General features: G+C 37.0%; 1 protein-coding gene across 4 annotated transcripts in view; it reads left to right on the top strand.

The window, feature by feature from the left end:
- Positions 1-317: 317 nt before the first annotated feature.
- Positions 318-26,203, top strand: part of LOC129280147 (focal adhesion kinase 1-like) — a 55,769-nt gene continuing 29,883 nt past the window's right edge. For all 4 annotated transcript variants that reach the window (XM_064112127.1, XM_064112125.1, XM_064112126.1 and 1 more), the window contains exons 1-2: positions 318-534; positions 6,559-6,613. The gene's annotated coding sequence lies outside the window, so the exon portion shown is untranslated. The remainder of the gene's footprint in view (positions 535-6,558; positions 6,614-26,203) is intronic.

Genomic DNA, 26,203 nt, shown 5'->3' with positions numbered 1-26,203 from the left:
AAGGGATGTTACACCTGTCCATCAGCCCACCCTATAGCTGTGTAATTGTAACTTTACAATTCAATAACTTACATTTTATTTGTTACAAGATTTTGATGAGATTGTCAGCATTTTGCTCGGTGATTTTTACTTTTTTTTTTAAAATAATTATTTTCAGCCAAAGGGCAGATTGCGGTGTATACAGTCATGGACCTACCCGGACCTACCTATTACACGTCCATGATACAGTGGACACCTTTATGGAAGAGCGCCATCTTTCATCATGAATACGGACGTCGTAAGCGAGCGCGAGCAAGTTCTGGTTTTTCGCCAAATTCAGTACAGCAATTTGTATTATAACTGGGACTACTCCGGTTGAGGTTGTCAGTCTGATCTGAAAGAATGACAACAATCCGACCGTCACCATCGGTAACTTGAAAGGCAGCTTTGTGTAACACCGGGCGTGACAGTGAACTTAGGAATTATTTGCACTCTTTGTTGTAGTGAATCATGATTTACACGAAAGGTTTGAGGAACCAACGGAGTTAAGTTTTGGTATGTGGAATTTTAAAGATTTATTTTTGTTTTGAAATTGAAAATAGCGGTAGCAGATGTGATTGTGAGTGAAGGTGAGCGCGCCGCTCCCCCGAGCTGAGACAGGGTCAGGGAGCGTAGTTTGCCCTGTCATGAGATGATGGGTCGGACTCTCGGATGGTATGGCAGTAATTACCGGACACCTTTATTTCATTGCTTTAAAAATGAAAATTAGACAAATTACAATCAAGAAAAATTTGCACTAGCTAGTAGCTATTCGAAATATGAAGATTTAAGTGGTAAAAGCAACTAGGTCCTACAGACTTACAGTTTTCTTTGCATCGCGCTTGCCGCGTACCTCTCCGCGAAAAACAATAATTTTCGTGTGTGACAAATTACATCATGATTCCGGACGCGCGTCGGACAGGTGAAGATATTCTTGATTACTAATGTAATTAAAAATTGGCCGGGGTTATTTTTTATATCATATCATGAGTAGGCCCTAGGCCTAAATTCTAAATTTTCGCTTGCTTTTTTCATATTAAATCTGAGCAGATTTTGGTAATAAATTTGTGTTTGCTAACTAATCTTATTTTTCTTTTTAGCTGCATGTTCCATGGCTCGTTCGTATCAAGTTCTATCGATGCGCTGTCGATCATCGACGTCGGGCTCTTATTACAGTAAACCTCGCGCACGCACGGCACCGCTGCACCCCGACCATTCGCCATACAGGGAAAGGTACGGGGTGGGACTGTTCTGAGACCAGTCCCGCTTCCAGCCTATTTTTTCAGTAGGAATGCGTGAAGTAAAAGAGTCTGACTTACCAATTCTTGTGTTGACCCAAACATAGATTTTGGTTCTACTTAAACAGGATTCCAATGTCTAATGAGTGAAATATCGTCCTTGAAGTAAAGATTGTTTTCAAAATTGTGTAAAATCATCAGGAAATTTTTTATTATTCTCGTCTGGCCCATAGTCTCCTACGTAAGTACCTCAACACGCCCTCTTGTGCTGAATAAAAGAAAGCTACCCACTGAACACTGGCGACCACAGAGACCTGGATAAAATAGCTCCTACCTGTTTCCGGTGAAGCATAATATTAGGAAAATCCGTGATATCCAGCCACTGTAGTCTTTTTCTCACCTGACACTCAATATTTTGTTCACTATTTTTTTTATACACAAGAATTATTGTTGTCACAGGCGGCGGAGGGGGAGTACACATACAATACCCCTTAAATTTCAGGAGGGGAGAGTTCCCCCTGAAGAAATAAAGAGTAAAAGAAACAAAGAACAAAGACTGAGAAAAAAGGAAGAAATAAAAAATCAAAAGAAACTCAATTACGCTTGGAAGAAAAGAAGAAAGAAAGGGTAAGGGAAGAGGAAAGCAGACAAATTATGCTCTGGATATACATGTAGTACTAGAAATATTATAGACAAGCAAAAAAAAATAGCCATTTGGACGTTTTTATTCTTTAAACACGTTTATCTAGACCTTTAGACGAAACAAATTTGCCAATCTGTTAGGCTATCGAGACATGTTTACCAGAATGCATCACAAGCATTTTTTCGTCCATCCGGGTGGATGAACCTCTATGGTTTCATGATATTTTTTTTCTTTTTCGATTTGTCACGATCAAACACCATTGAATGAACCAAGAGTAGTGACGGTCACCGGAGGTAGAAAAATCAGTGAGTTTTTATTCATTTTTCATATGATTTTCAGCAATTAGATGATCTTTCTAATATAAAGTTATGTCAAGTATCACGCTTGATCTAGTTCGATAAGGTCGTGATATTTGGGGCGAGGGATGGGGAGGAAAATAGTCGATGTTTTTTTTATTTTTTTGGTCCAGGCTACGGTATACTGCCGAGTTCGTAGGATGAGTGGCATATGGTATACCTTGAACTAGCCAGCGCCGTCGATCACCCATTATACACCACACCTCAACATTCGATCGAAGGAGCGGACGAGATTGAAATTCTGCAAATCAGGCCCATTTTTGTCAGAAAATCAATTCTTAATGCAAAATAATGTATGATATTAGGTAAAAAGTAGATTTTTTCGCCTTGTTTTTACAATATTGTTCTATGTATTGCTCTGTGAAATTGAACTGTGGAAGTTTTACGATACAAAATTGTTTTTGTACGCAGTTATATGCGCATCCGGAATCATGAGAGTGTCCGGTAATACAATACATGACTATATAGTCATGTATTGTATTACCGGACACTCACCAATAATAGACGAGCTTGGAGGTCCGTACGTAAAGACAACATATTAGCGGTAACTTTAGATCTAACGTTCGGCGGAACGTGTTTCGGTGAATAAAGTCACAAGAGGAGTCTGTGAAAGTGAAAACAACATAAAAATCCTATTTTTTGCTGATAATTTTTTATACATCTTCTTGCTGATAATTCTATCACTCTTTAAAACAATATTTAAGCATGCTTGATATCTTTCAAAAGACTATTTATCCACTTTTGGAATGTAAGACACTGTTCTCACTAACTTCCTAAAACTAGTTTACTGGAAACTAGTATAGATATATGGACTGCTTTGAGAGGCATGGTTGTTTCTAGAGGCTCAAGGGGACCGCAACGCGACTATGCCCGAGGGCATGGTCTGGCCAATGCGGTACCTGCGAGCCGAAAGCAACAACTGTGTCTCGAATTTAAAAGCAGTCCATATATATTTTATGAACCGATATAAATGTTAGATCTAACGTTAGTGCCTAGTCTAGATCTAGATCTTAAACAAGTTAGGGCTATAAAGCTCTAGAGGTCTAGGCCCCAGTCAGGCCTAGGCTAGGCCCTAACTTAGACCTGCCCCTTACTGCCTGAACTTGAAGTTAGGTCTCGAAATCGAATATCAGTCCATATCTGTAGTCCTTACTAGGCGTAGCCCAGGCCTAGATGTTTTTAGGAACCTAATTAGGGTCTGAATAGGGTCTAGATCTAACGTTAACACTTCTTAAATCTCCATTGGCATTACTCATTAGACAAGTAGCACTGGTCATGACAGTTAGATCTAACAGTTTTTAAGTAACGTTAGATCTCTAGCTAGGTCTTGACTACGTTAGATAAGATTAAACGGAACGTTAGGTCTAGTTAGATGTAGATCTGGAGTCTATTCTTTTTAGAGTCTTAACTTCTACATGTAGATCTAAGCTAACGTTAGATCTTACGACAATTAACATTACCTATGTTGTTGTTTGTCATACCTAACGAGTAACGTTATATAAAAAGTGCAGTGACCGTCTAATCTTTTCACCCGACTCACCTTTTGCGAGCATGCATTTGAGCGAACAACTGCAACAAGACTCGATGATTAGTACATCCGTTATGTCCTTAATAAGTGAGTCTTTTCAATAATACCATATATTTTAACAGGAATTAACAAGGAAAAGTAAAAGATCGGCATCGTTCCAACGATATGTCATATCCGTTGCGCGCACTTGTGCAATAAGCGCGTAAATGCGCGAATTGTCTAAAACTTTCGATCAAATCGCACGGATATTTATGTTATCTGCAATCACCGCAGAAAGCAACATTTTGCATGCAATCAAATGGGGATCTCAGCCAAATTTTGGTATGCCCGTCGTTAAGGGACGGGTCAGGGGGCAACGGGCAGAAATCTTGAAAACTATGCCCGTTGCCCTTGGTTACCACCCTAGTTTGTTGTTTTGCAGACATGGTCGTTTACATGACCTAAATTTTAACCAATCAGAGGAACGGATTATTCGACATTCTTAAAGAGAGGTTTACGTATAATGGAAACTAGTGTACCATGTAGTGAGAACGGTTGAAGCAATCTTCCAAATCGGTTCAGATAACCACCTCGTGATGTAGTTTTCAAGATCACTGTGCCTCGTTATTGGTTTTAGCATAAGTGAGGACATACTGTAAACCTTCTTCGGGAATCGATATTCGCACATTTTGAGTGCGCTAATCCACACGACAGGTGTAGAATGCCACGCTGGGGTTTCAAATTTTGCGCGAAACGCGTCACCTCACTGAGAGCGTTTCCATAGCAACAAGATCGCTTTACGTGAAGTGATTTTGAAAACCACTTTCGTGTGATCAAGTGGGAATGCTAGCAAAGCGATCTTCCAAACAGGTTTCCTGAACCGGTTTCCAGTAAACTAGTTTTAGAAAGCATAATGAGAACGGCCTCATACTCTTCTTGTTTATGACCATGAGTCAGGGAAAGTGCAGTGCATCATTAATGTTTGATCAGGGTCTGAATTGAAGAGCTTCAAAACAAACTCACATGGTCATGAAGAGTCAATAAAAACATGTTCTTTTGTATAGAGTGTTGGTTTTGAGTACCCATTTTGCTCGTGCTCAGGTTTGTTTTCATGAATCCACCTTTTATTCGAATATGCAAGAAAACAAGAGAAATGGAAACTCACCTACATGTACACGGAAACAAAAATATTGTACACCCTCTTTAGTTTGTGTAATTTTGCCAGTTGCAGCTTTGACCCTTCTCCTATGTAGCATGACACCTTTAACCATTTTTCAGTATAAAACTTGAATATACAGGTGAACAAATTTGCAATAACAGTTGAAAGCTACTGAAATCATTTGATTTTATTATTTAATGTATACTGTAGACAGTAAACTTAAATTTATTAGAAATTGTGGATTATTATGAAAACAGGACCCAGATCTAGAGTTTCCAGGAAAATCATTATTGTTTACAGGTAGTGTAACACTTAATAGTACTAGATCTCTTTTTATAAATGGGATGTTTACTGTATTAAAATAGCAGAAAAAGAAGAATAAATATTGTGGTATTGGTATACATGTACACCAGAATGTTCATTGGCAATGGTTTAGCACCTATTAGGTTCACCAGTCGTTCTTATGGTCGCTTGTAACTTTCGAACAACTTTATGGAACGGCCCCCTGAAGTTCAGAGGGGGGGATTCGAATTATATTTTAATGGGGTTGTGCCTCACGAAACCCTGAAATGGGGGTCTAAGGAACTGACCACAAGGGTAACATACAGGGTCTTGGGAACTAAATATATATTGGGCGGTGTGAAAAAACGGTCTACAGAACGGGATCGGGGCACAGTATAATTACGGTGCACACTAACGCTGTGCATGTGGGCGTTATCGGTGCATGTGCAAATCAACACAACGCTACAACCAATTTCATTTGGATTTTTTTTTTACTTTTGTGAGCTTTGTGAGGATATAGCTTGCACACAGCGGAGAGCATGTAATGACCCCCATTGGCCCAAGACAGCTCTGCTATTGCACATCAACTTTATAGGAGACGGACTGTTGTGTCTGTTTCTTCCATTAGTGTTACCAACCAATCAGTCATGGTGCTTCAAATTGAACTCCAAGGACCAAAGGAGAGATGCCAAGGCCTTTGAGATTTTAGTATTGATTGAGGACCAGTTTGAAAGGAAGTCCAAACATATTGTAAAAAGCGCAATTTTGCCCCTTTTTAAATAAAAAAAGCGAAATGAAATAATTTAAAGAAAAAAAAATAATGCCATCAGTCTTTCACTAAAATATCTAATACTCAAATGTGAAGTAAAGAATAATTTTTGATATTTTAGTGAAGAAGTCTGTCTAGAGGGAAAATGCATAGTGTACAGAAAGTACAGGTACATGTATCTCACGTTTATGGATTAAAGAGGAAGTTTACCCTGATGTCAAATTGATAACGAAGCAGAACTGGAAAAACAATGTCTGGCGAATATACAACAAATAATAATAATTTTTTTTTAAATTCCACTCTTGAGATTGTCACATCACATGTGAGCAGCTCCCCCGTTTAGGCCTACAGTATGTATGGCATGTAGATTCCATGAAATCTAATATGTTTAGTCAAGATTCCTTAAAATGTAATCAGAAAATTGAAATGATTTCACTTGGTGCATTTTATCAGAAAAGGATGTGACAAATGGGATAGCTGCTCACATGTGAAATTGAAATGAATCTTTTATTAGAGCTCTATTATTAAAAAGTTTTATCCTTATTTATATGTTGATTATTTCTATCTTTTTTTCATTCATTCTCAGGTTGGCACTACTTGAATTTTCTTCATTGGACTGACTCATTTGAGAGGCAGGAAGAGTAAGTGTATGATTTTTAGTGTTTTTGTCTCACCTGCATAGCAGAGTGAGACTATAGGCGCCGCTTTTCCGACGGCGGCGGCGACGGCGGCGGCGGCGTCAACACCAAATCTTAACCTGAGGTTAAGTTTTTGAAATGACAGCATAACTTAGAAAGTATATGGACCTAGTTCATGAAACTTGGCCATAAGGTTAATCAAGTATTACTGAACATCCTGCCTGAGTTTCATGTCACATGACCAAGGTCAAAGGTCATTTAGGGTCAATGAACTTAGACCATGTTGGGGGAATCAACATCAAAATCTTAACCTAAGGTTAAGTTTTTGAAATGTCATCATAACTTAGAAAATATATGGACCTAGTTCATGAAACTTATACATAAGGTTAATCAAGTATCACTGAACATCCTGCATGAGTTTCACATCACATGACCAAGGTCAAAGGTCATTTAGGGTCAATGAACTTTGGCAGAATTGGGGGTATCTGTTGAATTACCATCATAACTTTGAAAGTTTATGGATCTGATTCATGAAACTTGGACATAATAGTAATCAAGTATTACTGAACATCCTGTGCAAGTTTCAGGTCACATGATCAAGGTCAAAGGTCATTTAGGGTCAATGAACTTTGGCCAAATTGGGGTATTTGTTGAATTACAGCCATAAATTTGAAAGTGTGTTGGTCTAGTTCATAAAACTTGGACATAATAGTAATCAAGTATCACTGAACATCCTATGCGAGTTTCAGGTCACATGATCAAGGTCAAAGGTCATGTAAGGTCAAAGAACTTTGGCCACGTTGGGGGTATTTGTTGAATTGCCATCATATCTTATTGCCATCATATCTTATACATAAGGTTAATCAAGTATCACTGAACATCCTGCATGAGTTTCACGTCACATGACCAAGGTCAAAGGTCATTTAGGGTCAATGAACTTTGGCAGAATTGGGGGTATCTGTTGAATTACCATCATAACTTTGAAAGTTTATGGATCTGATTCATGAAACTTGGACATAATAGTAATCAAGTATTACTGAACATCCTGTGCAAGTTTCAGGTCACATGATCAAGGTCAAAGGTCATTTAGGGTCAATGAACTTTGGCCAAATTGGGGTATTTGTTGAATTACAGCCATAAATTTGAAATTGTGTTGGTCTAGTTCATAAAACTTGGACATAATAGTAATCAAGTATCACTGAACATCCTGTGCGAGTTTCAGGTCACATGATCAAGGTCAAAGGTCATGTAAGGTCAAAGAACTTTGGCCACGTTGGGGTTTTTTGTTGAATTGCCATCATATCTTATTGCCATCATATCTTATACATAAGGTTAATCAAGTATCACTGAACATCCTGCATGAGTTTCACGTCACATGACCAAGGTCAAAGGTAATTTAGGGTCAATGAACTTTGGCCGAATTGGGGGTATCTGTTGAATTACCATCATAACTTTGAAAGTTTATGGATCTGATTCATGAAACTTGGACATAATAGTAATCAAGTATTACTGAACATCCTGTGCAAGTTTCAGGTCACATGATCAAGGTCAAAGGTCATTTAGGGTCAATGAACTTTGGCCAAATTGGGGTATTTGTTGAATTACAGCCATAAATTTGAAAGTGTGTTGGTCTAGTTCATAAAACTTGGACATAATAGTAATCAAGTATCACTGAACATCCTATGCGAGTTTCAGGTCACATGATCAAGGTCAAAGGTCATGTAAGGTCAAAGAACTTTGGCCACGTTGGGGGTATTTGTTGAATTGCCATCATATCTCTATAAGTGTATTGGTCTAGTTCATAAAATGTGGAAATAAGAGTAACCAAGTATCACTGAACATCTTGTGCGAGTTATAGTAGTTTTCAAAATCAGCACTGCTGCTATATTGAATCGCGTGATGCAGGTGAGACGGCCAGAGGCATTCCACTTGTTGTTTATTAATTACATACTATGGTACAAATTTCTGGTACATTTTCGTACATGTACGTACATGGAGATTGGTTGTAGAGCCATTTTTTTAATGCATTCAACATTTTTATCATACTTATATTTTATTTTTTTCAATTTATTTATTTGACATCCTTTAAAAACATATGTACAAGTATACAACAACAAAGGAGTAAAAGAATTTAAATTACAGTATAAGCGATAAAAAATTGTCAAAATAAAAGAAATGAAAATAAAATGTAGCGGATGTAGGAAGTCAGAAAGGCCATTGACCTGTTATAACATACATGGTTGTGTAGTTTCTAAAAAGAAAATATTCAATTTATTTTTGTTGTGTTTTTTTTTTATTTTACATATGGTATTTGTTAATATATTAATATTTATTCATTTTATTTATTTTGTTTATTTTGTTTGATTAATTTTGTTATATTTTTAACATAAATCATATATTTCAGCACAGATACATGTAATTTGAGACTAGACTACAGGCCTATATATCAGATCAATTTTTTTTTGCTGACTTCTTGATTTTATTCAGTGTTCTGCAGTTGTCACTATAATACTTGTACATACTTGTGTAGTTGGCACAATTTCCTGATGTGAGTCAAATGATCGATCAGAATGCATTCTTTGCAACAGAAAAAGAAATGGCACTGGATATGCAATTTACAAATCATTGCCTGATGCTATGTGCAATATGACATTCTTTGCACCACATAATTGTGATACAAGCACACATTTATTATTTATTATGCAGTTTTCTTTTGCTATACAATACATACATGTATACATCTACATGTACACGTATATACAAAATGGCATTAAAAAACATTATAGGATTATTCTGTTATTTTTAATAGAGAGTGGGAGTGTGTTCGAGAATTGGGAGCCACATTAATGCTCCATCACCAAATGAACCGATATAAAGTACATGTATTTGATGAGCCAGTGAAGCAGTATTTGTTTCTCTGAAATCTCAGCAAAATAATCATTTATGAGCCAATGAAGCATAATTGTTTCTCTGAAATCTCTACACCATACTCATTGGAGGGCATGTATGTACAATAGTAGGATACTGATGAGCAATTGAATTTCGCAACGCATGCAGAGTGATCCTCCACTCATCACGTCAGCCTCATGTAGGGCGCATTCTAGAGAATCTCCTCCAGATCTTCCACGAAGGGGGCCCCCCTGTTGAGAATAATTTGTTCAATGATAAAACGTCTGGAGAAGATGACTGATGTAACATATTTAGGTACGGTATATACATCTACATAATTATAGGCCAGTAGAATGTGCTTGACTAGGTGATGATAATACAGAATCACAGTAATTAATATCTATCTTTTTATAGGGATTCCTTTTTTAAAATTCACTTTTGGATGATTTCTGAAATTAGGGGGTGTACATGTACATAGAACTTTCTTTCATTTCAAGGGCTGCTTTTTAAGGCAGCAAGCAATCAAATGGTGAATTCAAATTTCATTGTATGACGTATAATATTGATTTTCTCAATATTCTTGAATATTGTTTGTGGCAGACCTTGGAGCAATTTTGAAGAAATGGTCATCCAAAAGACTTTAATTTTGAGCAATTTTGACTGCCATGAGGGCGAATGAATCGCCATTCCTTCTCATGTACGTGCAGCCTACAATGGTACATGTACCTCCTAAATGTACATGTACATACATGTATTTGTGGGAGTGTTGTGGTATAATGGTAAGTATTACATGTAACTCTCATCATGTGTAATCAGAGGGTATTCTTGTACATGTAAATGTCATTGCTGCCTAGTGTCCTCTGGCAAGGCATCAGTCCACACTTTGCCACTCTCCACCCAGGTATTGTATGGGTACCTGGTAGGATGATTAGGCTTTATTTGTAGGCCTATGTATGGAAGGCCTACATGTATGCTTACTATAGCAATTTAGTTTGGAAACTCTTGTCGTAATTCTCCCCAGGGAGTGGAGATTGTTCATGCATTGTGTGCACGCGCAAGCAAGGCAGGATCTGATGACCGGAGTAACAGGCCTACATGTACATATGAAGTGCTTTATTTGCATGTTGTTTTGTTTTATAGTGTATTAAAGGTAAAAAAGATAGTAGTTGCAGCAAACAATCATTTCATGAGAAAGACTTTAAAATCAAGGTTACATGTAACTGTCACCATATCATAGATCTAGATTTGGTATATAAATGTAAACTTATCTTTTAATATGAAATTAAGCGCCCAAAATCCCCCCCCCCCGTCATCTGTACACCACTCAAGCAATTACTTTGAAACTACCTTTCCTTCGCAAGCTGCTAGCTACATGTAATATAACAGTTACCATGTACGGCAGAACCCAGTCCACGCATGCTTTGCCCAGACTATTGAAAATAAGCACTAAAATGAAAATGCACAAAATTTGTGTTTTTCCCTCTTTCCTTCCTTTTTTGATAATGCAAATGTCCATCGAAGTGTTCCAAAGATGACACACATGCACCCACACACACAACCTCACCTCATATGTGGCCTCCATACCCTCACACAAATTTACACAGACACACAAATAAACAACTGGTACAAGAGAGCTTGAAGAGACTACTCAGCATGTACATAAGTACAGGCTATTTTCAGTTTTAATAGTATTCAGTTGTCCTTTTTTTTATAGTTCAGGCCTACCACATACATGTAGGGCCTATTTAGAACTTGAACCAATGAAGAGTATTCGCTGCTCTTAGTTTTGGTTCCATATTTCATTGTTCGAAATAGAATTTACCTTTAATAATAGGCCTACACACTGTACATACAGTACATAAGACCTGCAGTGTAAATACTTTTCTACAGTACATTTGTACTCGTCTTGCCTTGTTCAGTAGGATCCATGCCTTGGTCTTGGCATAAAAATTGATGCCTATATAATGTATGTACTTTGCTTGGGTGTGAAACTGATGGAAAGAGAGGATTTGCATCCCAAATAGTTCACTGGGAACAGGCAATAAAGGTAGCAATTGCCCTGCATCTGACCTCTGCTGCTTGCATTGTGCATATATACATGTAGTACTGGGAATACTGAAAAAGAAAAAAAAAACTGTTCACATTCACAATACAATTACAAATAGTTTGCAGGCTATTTTCACAAGTTACATTCAAGACTTTACAGTTTATGTAGCACTTTCTTTCATCGGAGACTATTCTACCACAACTATCTGTATTTGTGTACATGAAATTCCCATGGATAGGCCATATACCGGTACATGTACGTATTGTATGTACATGAAGGCCTGCAATATTCAAGAACAGTGATAGGGTAGGCCTCTATTGACATGTTTATAATTGACAGAAAGTAAACAGAGGCATACTATACATGTACATGTGTGCATGAAGCCCCTCTACATGTACGAAGACCTATTGTACATGTAACGGTACTGCGAAAATTATTTTTCACTCCACATAAAACCTGAATAACTTCGAAATTATGATCTAAAATCCATAATTCCAAACAAAAAAATAATGCAATATTATGTACATGTAGGCTTTCAAAAATGATAAAAAAAATAAAAATCTGGAAACAGATATTAATACATTTAATACAAAACTCACATAATAATGGATATTATGTTGTGACACATTTTTGGATGTCTGGATATTGTAACAAGGCCTTGTAGCTTTATATGCTCTAATGGAAAATTCATGAATGTATATGTATACCAAGTGTGCAATTGATGAATCTTTTGCGGTGTTACTGTAATACATTCAGCCTTTGTGTCCATACCCACATCCTCTATTACATGTGTGCAACCGACCTTGACTTCAGTCTTCTGTACTCTTTCTGAGACTGAATGAGCATCACGAATCCCGTTATCTGCCATTTGTGATCGTAGATAGTCCAATTAGGATATTCATTGAACCAATGAACTCCACTCAAAGCTTTCTATTTCATACATTCAGTTTAGACTGAAAAGGCTTTAAAGGGAAGGTTCATCCTGATCATAAATTGGTATTAATTAAAGCAGATAAAATAGTAAAGTTGTGATAATTGAAGAATAACAGAGGACTTGATTTTTGTGACGGCACAAAAAAGCAGCGCCTCCATATTTTACAGTATGTGATATGAATAATATTCCCCCAAATGAAAAAAAAATGAAATTTTCTCAAAAATTTGAAGTGATTTGATTTGTGTGGTGGATGTACATACATGTACGGTATGTGTATCATGAGACACATCATTTCATGCAGTCCCCTTCTATATCACATTCCATTCAAAATGAGAAATTATAGAATTTAGTACGGTAAACATTTTATATGGGGAAGCTGGTTGCATGTGTATTGTATGATGCCAAAGTTAGGCCTATAGATAGAATTTATAACTCTGATATATTCCTTTGATGGATTTTCTCCTGACCTTCGCCAATTGGGCCGTCTGCACCATCCCGAGTTGTCAAATTAGCGCGCTATTTCTGATCCGGCAAATTATCCCGATCTGAATAATCTCGAGATTACAATGTATTTGCAATTATCGCGCTAGTTCGTAGGATTAATCTCGAGATTGCAATCCCAAGTCAACTTGGGATTATTTGCAAAATAGCGCGCTATTTTACGAATTATCGCGCTAATTCGTAGGTGCAGACGCACTCGGGATTATTTATTCACGGCGTCAGACCATAAATGCATCGATGCCTCGCTCGAGCAGGAATCGCTCTTCTTGCGATGGTGGAGACGGGGTTTCTTGAATCTCGAGATTAATCGCGAAGAGGGCCGATCGGGCTAAAATCTCGAGATTGGGCAAACTTGGGATGGTGCAGCACCGCCTAATGTTTTTTTCTCAATTTTCTGCTCTAAAATTATTAATATTAAAGGGATGGTCCGGGCTGAAAGTATTTATAGCTTAATAAATAGAGTAGAATGCACTGAGCAAAATGCCGAAAATTTCATCAAAATCGGATAACAAATAACAAAGTTATTGAATTTTAAAGTTTAGCAATATTTTGTGAAAACAGTCGTCATGAATATTCATTAGGTGGGCCGATGATGTCACATCCCCACTTGTTCTTTTGTATTTTATTATATGAAATTAGGTTGAATTCAAATTTTTTCCTCCAAGAACTAGAAAAATTAGATTGACAACTGATTTTTTTAGTGTAGATATTTATTGCTGCAACTCATTTCATTATAAGGAGACATATTATTCACACAAGTATGAAATAATGAAAAAATTAATATGTAATAACATAAGAAAACTGAAAATGGGGATGTGACATCATCAGCCCACCTAATGAATATTCATGACAACTGTTATCACAAAATATTGTTAAACTTTAAACTTCAATAACTTTATTATTTGTTATCTAATTTTGATGAAATTTTCGGCATTTTGCTCAGTGAATTCTACTCTATGTATTATGATATGAATATTTTCAGCCCTGACCATCCCTTTAAAGCAACTTTATTATTATCAGTGTGAACTTCCCATTTAAAGAGAAATTCCAGTAGTTGCAGTAAACACTGATTTCATGAGAAAGTCTGTAAAACCAGGCTTAATTGTAAGTATATCATCGAGGATCTACATGTAGATCTGGTACAGTTACATAAACTGAACTTTGTGAAATCTTGAGATCTACGCTGAAAAATGTTCAGACTGAACTCCCCAACACAGATAAGCGCACGTGGTACAGTGTATAATTATTGCTTTGAGCGTCGGGCCCGACGCTCTACCCGAATCCTGTGCTTATTTGCTGATTTCTCAGCAATTACACAATTTCTTCCAGAATCCTTTGGCACATGCGTTTTATTTATACAAACAGACACTTTGGTGATCATTTCATTGGATTCTGTACGAACTCATTTTGATATCGTTACCAAAACTAGCATTTACCTTTAACCAGAAGTTGTTGAAAATATGCATGCATTTATATATAAAAAAAACCTGTTCTTAAATACTTCACGCTCACAAGCAAGTTTAAGGGCAGTGCTCAGTGAAACAAATTGATAAAGGGTTGAAATTTGTCAGCATTCCCAGAATAGTTGAATGGTGTGAATTACATTCATGCCTCCCAGACAAAACTCAGACTCTTGATGACCTCTGTTCATGTGTGAATGAGTTTACTGTTTCACAGTGAGCATACTACATTTATGTAGCACATTTCATACACAGAAAATGTAGATTACATTCTAAAGAAAATTTGCCAATGACTGGTATTCCAGTTGTAGTAACGATCTCAAACAGAATCCAATAAAATTATCACCCAAGTGTTTGTATACATGTGCCAAAAGGCTCTGGAAGAAAAGAGAAAAACAAGCACGGAAATGACGGAATTCCATCAAATGTCAGGTATTGTTTGAGGCAATATTAATACACTGTTTTTGTCTGTGTCAGTGATCATCAGAATTATCGGTTTTGAGCTGTATAAAGATTTCATGATTTTACGAAGATAAGTTTATCAGATCAATATATAGATAATATGATGACAATCTTGATTTTAAAGATTTTCTCATGAAGTAATTGTTTGCTGCAACTACAGTAGGCCAACTTTCTTTTTTATATCAAGTCCCCAAAATTGATTGACCATAGATTCTTGATTAGCTTGCCTGCGAGTAAAGAATTGCCTATTCCTGCTTGCCTATTAAATTTGTTATAATAATAATCTGCATTTATAGTGCTTGACACATCGGAACGACGTCTTTGTACCTGTAGCACAAAAAGTATTTTGAACTTCCGGTTTAATATAATATAATGCCCATTTTAAATCCATGTGCACTGATTCTGTGAAACTTTATGGATGTCATGAGCGGAATATGACGCCAATTCACTCTAGGGCCGTCTGCACCATCCCGAGTTTTCAAATTAGCGCGCTATTTCTGATCCGACAAATTATCCCGATCTGAACAATCTCGAGATTATATGCAATGGAGATGCAATTATCGCGCTAGTTCGTAGGAATAATCTCAAGATTGCAATCCCAAGTCAACTTGGGATTATTTGCAAAATAGCACGCTATTTTACGAATTATCGCGCTAATTCGTAGGTGCAGACGCACTTGGGATTATTTATTCACGGCGTCAGACTATAATGCATCGATGCCTCGCTCGAGCAGGAATCGCTCTTCTTGCGATGGTGGAGACGGGGTTTCTTGAATCTCGAGATTAAACGCGAAGAGGGCCGATCGGGCTAAAATCTCGAGATTGAGCAAACTCGGTATGGTGCAGCACCGCCTTCTGCCACCCCAACATTTCCCTTGATCCATCCAAAAGCCAGAGAGAGGTTTCGCCCAGACAGAATCTGATTACTGGCCGATCAATCACCCAACGATGCTCTGTATTGTCTGTCATAACAAACTCTGTTTCCCTTTCCGAGAATGGGGAAAGATCTCCAATAATTGATCTCAAATTTGATAGTAAATCCCTCCTTGATATATATTTTCACTGAATAAATAATACATGTACACACACATGTAGGCCTACATGTAATGTAGAGCTCAACAAAATCATTATTTTTCTGCTAGTCCTATACACATGTATTACAGTATTACAGTATTACATTGTATGTAATACTCTATCAAATTCTGATCCAGAAATCCTTTTCTGATGTTTATTTGAAAGTCTTCTCAAATGTTGTGCTATGCATGTATGGTCTACATGTACTTAATTACATAGTAGAATGTGTAATGAAGTACTGTACATGTAGTTTGTCAGTGATTTTCAATAAACAAATTTGCTCTGAGCCAATCAGATGCAAGGATTTTAGTAGCTTATAACAAATCTATGAAAAATCACAGACTGTTAATTTTAGGGAGAAGGACCAGCTCTCCAGGACCACAAGACCAAAATGTTGGAAGTCAAAGTAAGTTCTTTCTCTTCAGATAGGTTCTTTGTATAGGTTTGTCATTTCCATGGTAACCACTGTAAACAGACCCAGGAATGGATCAGACATGTCATGTACTCTTCACTCACTTTCACAGTGAGTTGTACTCTCATAAATCTCTTGATGACAGATCCGACTGCGCTTGGAATGCTGGGAAGAAGTTTGAAGTAATGGATGATTCTTGAAGTATTCTTGAAATATCTTCCATAGTATCCTTTCACACTGGTTAAATGATCGAATTCTTGATCAGAAGTATCAGGGTCCCGTTTCAGAAAGACTTGTTTATAGATAACAAATGCACGATTTCTACATGTAATTTACCATTAGCCAATCAGGTTGAATGATTCAATAACTTTTAACAAACTCGTTATACATGTTTTATGAAACGGGGCCCCTACGTGTACATGTAGCTGTGATCGAGTGAGTACATGTATGAATGCTCCTACTGTGTGATCAGTCACGTTGAAATGTCTAGTCTATGATCATCCGCATGCCTGCATGTTCAATGCATTACAAATGTAATTTAAATAGGAAAACGTATGCGACTTGAATAATGATGCCTCAATTGCCGTAGTTGGAGATGGCAATAGATAGTGTTTGGAACGTTCTTTAGATTGGACCATGGTTAAAGCCTACACGTGTACTCTCTGCGAGTCTCATTGGCCATTATGAGCAAATTTTCCATTTATAATATGTAATATGACAGATCCGACTACGCCCAGAATGCTGGGAAGAAGTTTGAAGTAATGGATGATTCTTGAAGTATTCTTGAAATATCTTCTATATACCCTTTCACACTGGCTATAAAATAGTGGAATTCTTGATCAGAAGTATCAGGGTCCCGTTTCATAAAGACTTGTAAAATGTGTTGGGCTATAAACCAGGCGTGAATCCATGGGGGGGGGGGGTTTACTACATTCTACAGTTTTAAACCTACATTTAGACAGGGAATAATTTTGCTTTACAAATTTGAATAGCTTGTTTGGTCATAAGAGAAAAGCTCTCAAACTACTACTTACATGTATATGTACCGGTAAGTAATGTACAGTCTTACAGTATGTACCGGTATGTAAAAATATGCTATACAAAGACTTTTTGCATAGCAGTCTTTAAAAAATGTGGAGCAAATTGCGATGCGATACCAGGAAAATTATTCCCCGCTAGATCTTGGGAAATCAGCCGTTAGACCTACATGTATAATAGTAAAATGTGCAGTACCTGACAAATTTGTGAAATGATAAAACACAGAGTGCCAATGCAAGTGTGCATCAATCAGCTGTACTGTATTCTCTGCGTTAATAGATTTTGTGCAAATTATATGAATCAATGCAATATATGCCAAGCCATCAGGTATTCTGGGGCCTGTAACATAAAACTTAGCGATTGATCATGGGACCGATTTCTACAATTGATTGCATTGACTACTGTGTATGATCAGTCGTAGATATCAGCCTTACGATCAATTTCTAAGGTTTGTCTCACAGGGCCCTGACTGGTCGTCCCCAGGGTGCATTTCCTCTTTAGAGTACGCCTGAAATGAGTTGCTATGGTAATGGGCATCAAGTGGTTTTTCAGATGGTGAATATGAGGCTGGAGGGCAGCGGTTAGTTCAAAATCGATCTCCATGGTTTTTTTGCTCCTCTGCGGTTTAATTCAGTGGTCGATATTGAAAGATTTGATTTCAAACCCACATGTACAATGTACAGAAGGATATTAAAAGCATATTAAAGGTCCCTCGGAGTCTGAGAATGTAGAATGTTAAATATAAACTGATAAAATTTTAAAGAATAACTGGCTTGAGTTTAACATCATTGTCTCACTGTATACAGTACCTGTACTGGAATATGGCAAACATATTAAATAAGAAGTAATTTTTTTTGGTGGAGTTTGATAAAATGTTTTTTGTAGTAATAGTTGATTGTTACTGGTGCAAAGTCTGGTTTGGTGATATTTGTTGCCACTTTTTTTCTCCCTATTTTTGGAAGGCATGTTGAAATGTAGTGGAATACACTGTACATACTTCACTCTGTACTACACTTCTACCACGTACCCCGCCTCTACAGTGTATGCCTGCTTCTTCACAAGAAATGTGAAGAGAAAAAAGAGGGCAGACTGCAAAAGTGCTGAGGTCTGTGAAAACCCGAAGTCAATGGAAATTTGAAGGAATCATCACTTCGGTGACAATAAGAGCAAGCCAAGGTTCAAACCTTTTTTCCTCCCATTCAGGTTGAGCTAAAGAATATTATCACTAAACATCACTCACATTTTGCCCACGTGAGGTCTGAAGTAACTGTATTATACCCCTTTTATGAACCCAATTATGCGGCTAATAGCAGCATAATTTGGTCGTAAAATCGGAGGAGGACCAGAGTTATCCGCATTATTTTGATGCTGCAATTATCCGCATAATAGCGGCATCGGGACCAGATTTTGACTTTATGAACACATTTTCAAAGTAATGCGGATAATTGCCATGGTGCGGTCACAAGGTCACCCTTTTCCAACACAACCGCATCGGAGGGGGCATGTGCAGTTGCCATGATGATTATCCGCCTTTTTCAGGACGGGTGCTCGTAAAAATAGTGCGGATTATTTTCGGAGTTTGTTAACGCAATTTTTATTGAATTATCCGCATTACTCTTATGCGGCTAATGGGTTTATGAAAGGGGTATAAGGTTGCACTTTTCCACATTTGGTTTCATAGTGTGGTGAAAAGCCAAAGATATGTATATAGGGGGGGGGGGGGGGAGGGGGAGGGGTAGGGTGAATTGTAGATGTTCATTTTATGGGATGATGAGGGAGTATGGCAGATGATGGTATCAGGGTGTGTTGAGCAAGCCTATGGATAAAGAGAAATTAGAAGACTATATGGAGTATTAGAAAAGTCAGTGGCCGGGAAAGGGGGTGGGGGGGGGGAGGGGGTAGTCCAATTTCCAATTTGTCCCCTTGTGAGAGGAAAGCTTCTCTCTTGAAAGCCCAACATCGTGGGAGAACAAAAAATCACATTACCCCCACCCCCCCTCCGTCTGCTAATACATTCTAAGGTGGACTTGGCTGGGGGGGGGGGGGGGTATATGACTGGACCTAGGTGGGAGGGGTAGGAGTCACCTACTAAACCCACAAAAACTTTTTAAACCAAGCACATTCACAAAATGGTAAATATGGTGTTATCATATTGTCAGTGATTTTACGAACTGGCTCAAACCTCAACTGGTCTCCAAACACGATTTCGAGATCTGAAATTTGGCAAATCAATAGAGGGAATCACTGGCTTTCAGAATATGCAAACAAATAGATTTTGAAAATTTGACCGAAAATTAGGTTTGAGCTGGTTGTAAATTCACTGACGATATCTTCAGGTAAATTTGTTTTTTGTTGGGGATTGGGAAATTCTATGATACCTATCTGCATCATTATTTCATAAAATCTTTCAACCATGACTTGGTTCCTAAAAATTGTTGGATGTTGTGAATTAATTTTGATTTTGACATTGATATTTTTGGCACATTTTTACCTATTCCTGCTTTTTTAACACCATTACAAAAGCATACTTTGCCATTACAATTACAGGTATCTATCAGGATCAATTCCTTGAATGCATGAGCGCTGAAAGGCAGCTCAAGCTAAAGCCGGAGTAATAATAATAATTTAATTTTTTTTTTTCAATTTCAATTTCAATTTCAATAACATCGCACCTCGGAATATAAAATTTCTAGATAGATGGCGCTATATAATTGCCTATTATTATTATTATTATGTAGGCCAACATGGACCATCCAAAATGATAGCAACTTTTTTTTTTATCATAACCCCCTCCCCTCCCCACCACACCACTCCCACCCCTACTCACCTACATGTACTGTAACATAACTGTGTTCACCATTCATAAACAGTAGAAATAATTGGTTGGATTCCATGCACTTATTTGGTAGAGAAAACTTTGTTCATTCTCTAGAAGAAGCAAGGACTGTCTCAAGATGCTCTCACACCTGGTTTTAGAATGGATAAATATCTATAAATTACAAATTTTGTTCAGAGCTCAAAATACCTTGTTTAATGCGTTCACGCAGGCCTGCCGTTGCCAGATAAAGTTCTTGTAGTGATGACCCCCAAAACAAGGCTCATGAATGCATTCCACCATTACATGTATTTCTTGGAAGTCAAATTTAAATCAGACTTTACTAAGGGGGTCCAGGCATTTTTTTTAAATACTGGATGGGTATGAATGCACCTTCAGATCTAGTCTAGATCTGGATGTTGAGAGTTATTTATTTGGAAAACCCTACACTCATTCATCCCATGCCCTCTTTTCACAGGAAAATACTGTGGGGTGAATGAGTGTAGGGTTTTCCAAACGAATAAATACTAACGTCCAGATCTATAGACTACTTCAGATCGAGCGTCAGGCACAAATCCCTCATCAACAAACTCTATCCTACCATCTTCATCCACATTTCCTTCTCATTAAATCTCCTTTTATAGTTAGCCCATCCCCCTTGGCAGTGGCGTACCTAGGATTTTTCACAGGGGGGGCAAAATCGGCCGACAAAAAATTTGACAAGCAAATAATAAAGGTTTTCGTCCCAGAAGAAAATTTGACAAGCAAAAAAAAAAAAAAAAAAAAAAGGTCTTCAAGCTCGTCAGGGGGGGCAGAGTGCCCCCCCTGCCCCCCTGTTTCATGAAACCTTGAAATGCACAATTTCTTGAACAAGGTCACTATCAGCCAATCAACTTGAATGATTTCAGTAGCTTTATACTGTAATCGCAAATTAGTTGCTGGAAAACAAGTTCTATGAAACAGGGCCCCCACACTTCCTTTTCTTTTCTTTTTCATCTCATCTCTTGTCCTTTCTCTCACTTTCATGCTCACAGCTTTGTTTCCCTTCTCCTACCCCTCTCTTTCACATCTTTTGTTTTCATATCATCGCTCTGTATTTGTACAATGTAGTAGTCTCCGTTCTAATATGCAACTAATGCAGGTATTAAGCAAGTGTATATCCATTTGGCGAGTCGAGCACAGAGTTCATTATTTAGGTCCTCTATGCACAAGAATGCGTGTATTGTTTGTTTTATACACGCCCCCTCACCCATGTTACCCCGAATGCTATATTTGATCTAAATTCTAGATAATTCTAGATTATTCCAGAACTCGCACTATCCTGCACTCTGACGTCAGAGTGCAGGATAGTGCATTTGGTATGACGTCAGAGTGCAGGATAGTGCATTTTGGATGCAATAGTGCAATTCGCTGAATATCATATGATCCGATTTGGACCAATCAGATTACAGAACATTCTTGGGAGTTGTATAAATTCCACTATACAGTTACTCTGCTTTTCTCTATTCCTTTCCAGTTGAAAATTTCTGTATCTTTTCCGGTATCCCCTTCTCCCCATCATTGTTTATTCTCTCTTTGCTTCTTTCCTTTATATCTATCTTGAAAGGTTGGAGCTATCATAAACAATGATAATTCAATTCAAGTTCCCATATGGTTTTTGTATTATAGAAGATACCATAAAATTGTAGTATAATTCTACAAGTAAAATGTTTGGCAAAGCATTTACAAGAAATATTGCTTTTGATTGTAAATGTCAGTCTCATTTCAATATATCGTGTGCCACAGGTCCAATCAATATGTTAAACATTTATGTTTTTAAAAATCATAGAAAGAGTGGTAATGAGGGTTTTGAATTCCAGAATTTGAGCTGAAGTCAAATTGACCAACCCCATCTTCTTCCGTACACCGTGCAGGTTTACCATGCATTCGCTTCCTGTTGGCTTCAAATGCATAATTGAGAGGGAAAGAAATCGCTTTGATCCTGAAAGATGTTTTTGAAATTGCAATCTTAAATTACACGAACTGGCAGTAGTTGAGGAAGAAACCATTATTACTGCAGTCCAAAATTATTGGAGGATGATTGTCTTGCGAAGATTTAAGTCTTCTTGCTCGTAAATTTGTCTGCCCAAAACGTGGTAGCCGTCACCATCAATCATCGGCCGCAGGAAGATTGGGTAAGTCCCTGGAAATGAAGAAGTCTTCTTCTAGGCTACCTTATACCATACAAGGTTTTATCTCCATCAGACTTTATACCGTAATACTTCCCAAATTATCCAGCGATTTTTCAATTAGGGTGTAATTGTACTTTGTGCTTTATATAGGGTGAGTATTTTAAAAACTCTTCCTAGTAGGTTCTGATTTAGATCAGCATGAATGTGTAAAATATTTTTCGGGTATTTTGTGGCCCGAAAAAGTTATGGTAAATTTATGGATATTTGGGTGATTGATTTGGTTTTAAAGCACTAGGTACATGCAAGATTTACATGTAGGTATCATTCGCTCTTGGACAGTTGGGAAATAATTGCAAAATGAAAGTGATATTTCTGTTTGGGGGGAACAGTTATTGTGAGGTTTCAGCTTGTATTCCAAGCTTCTGTTAGCCAAAACCTAAACTGAAATATTGAGATGATTTGCTTATTTTATTTCATTATCAATTCATTAGAAATTTATTTTTAAATAATAGGGTTGCTTTGTAATTATGAAGTCTGAACTCTCAATTCATTTTATTAAATCATTTAAAAAATCAATATACAAACCAAAATATATACAAAATCATACATGAATGTACAGTATAGTTTAAATGATTAGGGTGCCCCTAAAAGCAAAAGCTTGATGAGTGGGACACCCAATACATATAAGCGTACATTAAAGTGAAAAGGTAACGATAATAAACACAAACAATACATAAGAAAATAAGACGGTAAACCTACAGGGGAGAGGAGGGGGGGGGGGTCAGGAAAAGGGTGTGGAAATGAAGTATGTGATTAATTGGCATACATAACTACAAGTAAACTTTTGAGTTTTGTTTTAAATGCAGTAACATTTGTGCTAGAAATTACATTGGAAGGGAGCCGAGGGAATTCCATATTCTATTGAATAGTCTATAGAACTCTTGATTTTAGATTTGATAGTATGACTTCATGTAGTGAATAATTTGTTTATAACCCACATGGAGCTTTATCTAAACCATTTTCCTGTAAGAACTGTATCAATTATCTTCCCATTGTTAGTCTCAATAATTTATTGAATTGAATTGAATTGAAGGTTTTATTATCATTTCATCGCAGCCAGTGGCTGAATTGAGAAAGATTTACAAAGTAAAAACATAATATATAAACATAAACAGTGAAATATTTGATGTACATGTAAATCATAACCGTAACAACAGTGAAAGTAAACAAATATTTTTTGAAAGAAATGTCCAATATAAACCAATTAATATTCTAGTAAACTTTGGAGACATGATAAACCAATGCGTATAAACTTACTATTATAGAGTTTTACTTGAAGTTGAATTTGTTGGTATAAAGAATAGTGTTTTAAGAAATAAATTGCAAAAATTTGAATATCATATAAAAGGTTATGGAAAAATTGCAGAAATAAAGGATTCACGGAGTGCATAATTGAGTAGCCTAGTATTCTCGAAAAATTCTAGTAATTTAACATAATTAGATGAATTCAAAGAAATATGAAAATAATGCATCAACAATTTAAAAACTTTAAAAACTGAAATGTACATCCAAATTTATGAAAGAAGTTTATATTAAGAAAAATTTAGGCTTGATTGGGGTACATGGTGAAGATTCATTATATAATAAAGCTCACTGTAACACAGTGAATGAATCCTTAATATATCCCTGAATGGAATGTGCAATAAATCTGTTAGCCTCCCGCTAATCTAGGAGCACTTGTACCCTGTACAACCTTCCTGCTTGAAATGACTTCATATCTCATGCTGAAGGGAATCGGCTTGACCAAATGTAAACAATGAATCTTTACATTTTCCTTGGTGCTAGAGGAGACTCACCCTGAAATATGTAGGGCCAATATTCAAACATTGATAAAGTTTTATTGATAGTACATGTAGGTCCAATAACATTGATAAAGTTTTATTAATAGTACATGCAGGACAGAGACTGAAAGATTTTCATAGTTGATGGTTTCAGAAACAAGTATTTCTTTCTTAGGATGTGTTATGGAATTTTGAAGGGCAGTTATCACAAATTGTGAAGTATCAACTCTGAGCACTGAGAGAGAGAGAAAGAGAGTGAGAGAGAAGGTGAAAGAAAGGGATGGAGAGAAATTATAGAAAGGGGGGGGGTATAAAAAGTATGGTGAGGAGGACACTCAGAAGGAAATCAGGGGGAAGAGGTTGCAGTTGGGAGGAGGGGAGGGGGAATGGAAGGGGGGGGGGGGGCGATACATCGTCCAAAATCGAGATGAATACAGAAAAAGAAAAGAGGAGGAAACAAAGAGGATGCATGGTGAATGCACTGCTGAATAATATACTTGTGATGTATATCCATTGGTCCCCTTTAACTCCCTTTTTTGATGCAGAGAATGTTTTCATATCTTCTGCTGATAAGACTGGTGTAAGTACACATCTTCCGAGCCATTAAACTCTAGAGGGCAATCCAATCAACTAGGGGTCAAGGGTCACTTTATGAAAGCAACACAAGACGAGATACATGTACATGTAGGACATCTTTCAGCTCATTCAGACGCAGAAGATGCAGTATCTTGAAATTACTGTAAAAGATTTATAGCACTGCATGACCGTCTGCCCATAGAATTACCATACATGTACAACTTCAAGGACTTCATATGGTGTTTTTGTATACATGTAGTTTAAGACAGAAACATGTACACATTGTCAAACTATATCCTTGCTGTGGTGTTAAAAGAGTGTTTCAAAAAAATAACATTTTGAGGGCAGCTCAGAAAACGCTGTATTTTGGAAGATGGGGCAACCGCAATATTTTGTCTGAAAATAGTCTCCTTTAATGCTGTAGTAAAAAAAACAGTTGCCTCTCTCATTCTGAATAGTCCTTAGTTTTTGCCGTCATGTTTCAGCTACCGGTATTATTTCATGAAATCTTTCCCAAAATTAGGTTTGTATTATTTAATTCACACTGTACTAGATCTAGATCTCTGATGATATATATATGGTGAAAATTTATCATGAAATTTAAGACTTTCTCTTGACACACATTGTTTTTATAGTGCAACCACATGTAGGTCTTTAATAACTTTTAACTCTTTGTTTTGTAAGCAAGGGACACTCTTCACGGCTGCAATTGTCACGCTACTTTTATAGTTCTTGTCAAGAGGAGAGGTTGACAGTGTTTAAATTCACTCCACACTCTTGAATGGTCCTCATCATCAAAGTTGGAATAATTGCATTCAGCATTGACTGGTGTGGATAGAAATACCCAAGGATCATATTAATCACTGCCATACCTCACTCTAATCTTTGAGTGATATGGATAGTCTCGTTTGTACATGTAACTCTCACATCCTTTTTTGGAAATTCTGTATTCCATGCATGTTTAATAGCCTTAGGGAAACTTACTTTGAATGTGAACTCTACATGTATACGGTAATGTTTTATAATGGGATCATTTTGTTTTGCTATAATGAATGTAGGTGTTGGGCAGGGGGTATTGAAATCAATATAATATTAAGAGAAAAACTTGCCTTTTTTCACAATTGCAGAAAAATGCGAAACAACATGCTATCAAATTTGAAATTAGAGCAATATTTTAAATGCATCAGGTCAAGGTCATTAGTAATTGATACATACCTTTAGATATTAAAAGTAGAATGTGAAAAGGGTCATTGAGCCTACATGTATTGATATTCGGGAGCGCACTCCATCAGCATTTATTTTCAGGTATAGACAACTTTGTTTGGTTTTGATTGGCTGAGCAGCACTGTTACCATGGTAACTTGGGTTTAAAAC

The sequence above is a fragment of the Lytechinus pictus genome, chromosome 17 (genome assembly GCF_037042905.1).
Source record: "Lytechinus pictus isolate F3 Inbred chromosome 17, Lp3.0, whole genome shotgun sequence".
In the NCBI taxonomy this organism is placed as follows: Eukaryota; Metazoa; Echinodermata; class Echinoidea; order Temnopleuroida; family Toxopneustidae; genus Lytechinus; species Lytechinus pictus.
This window is presented reverse-complemented; position numbering and strand designations above follow the sequence as displayed.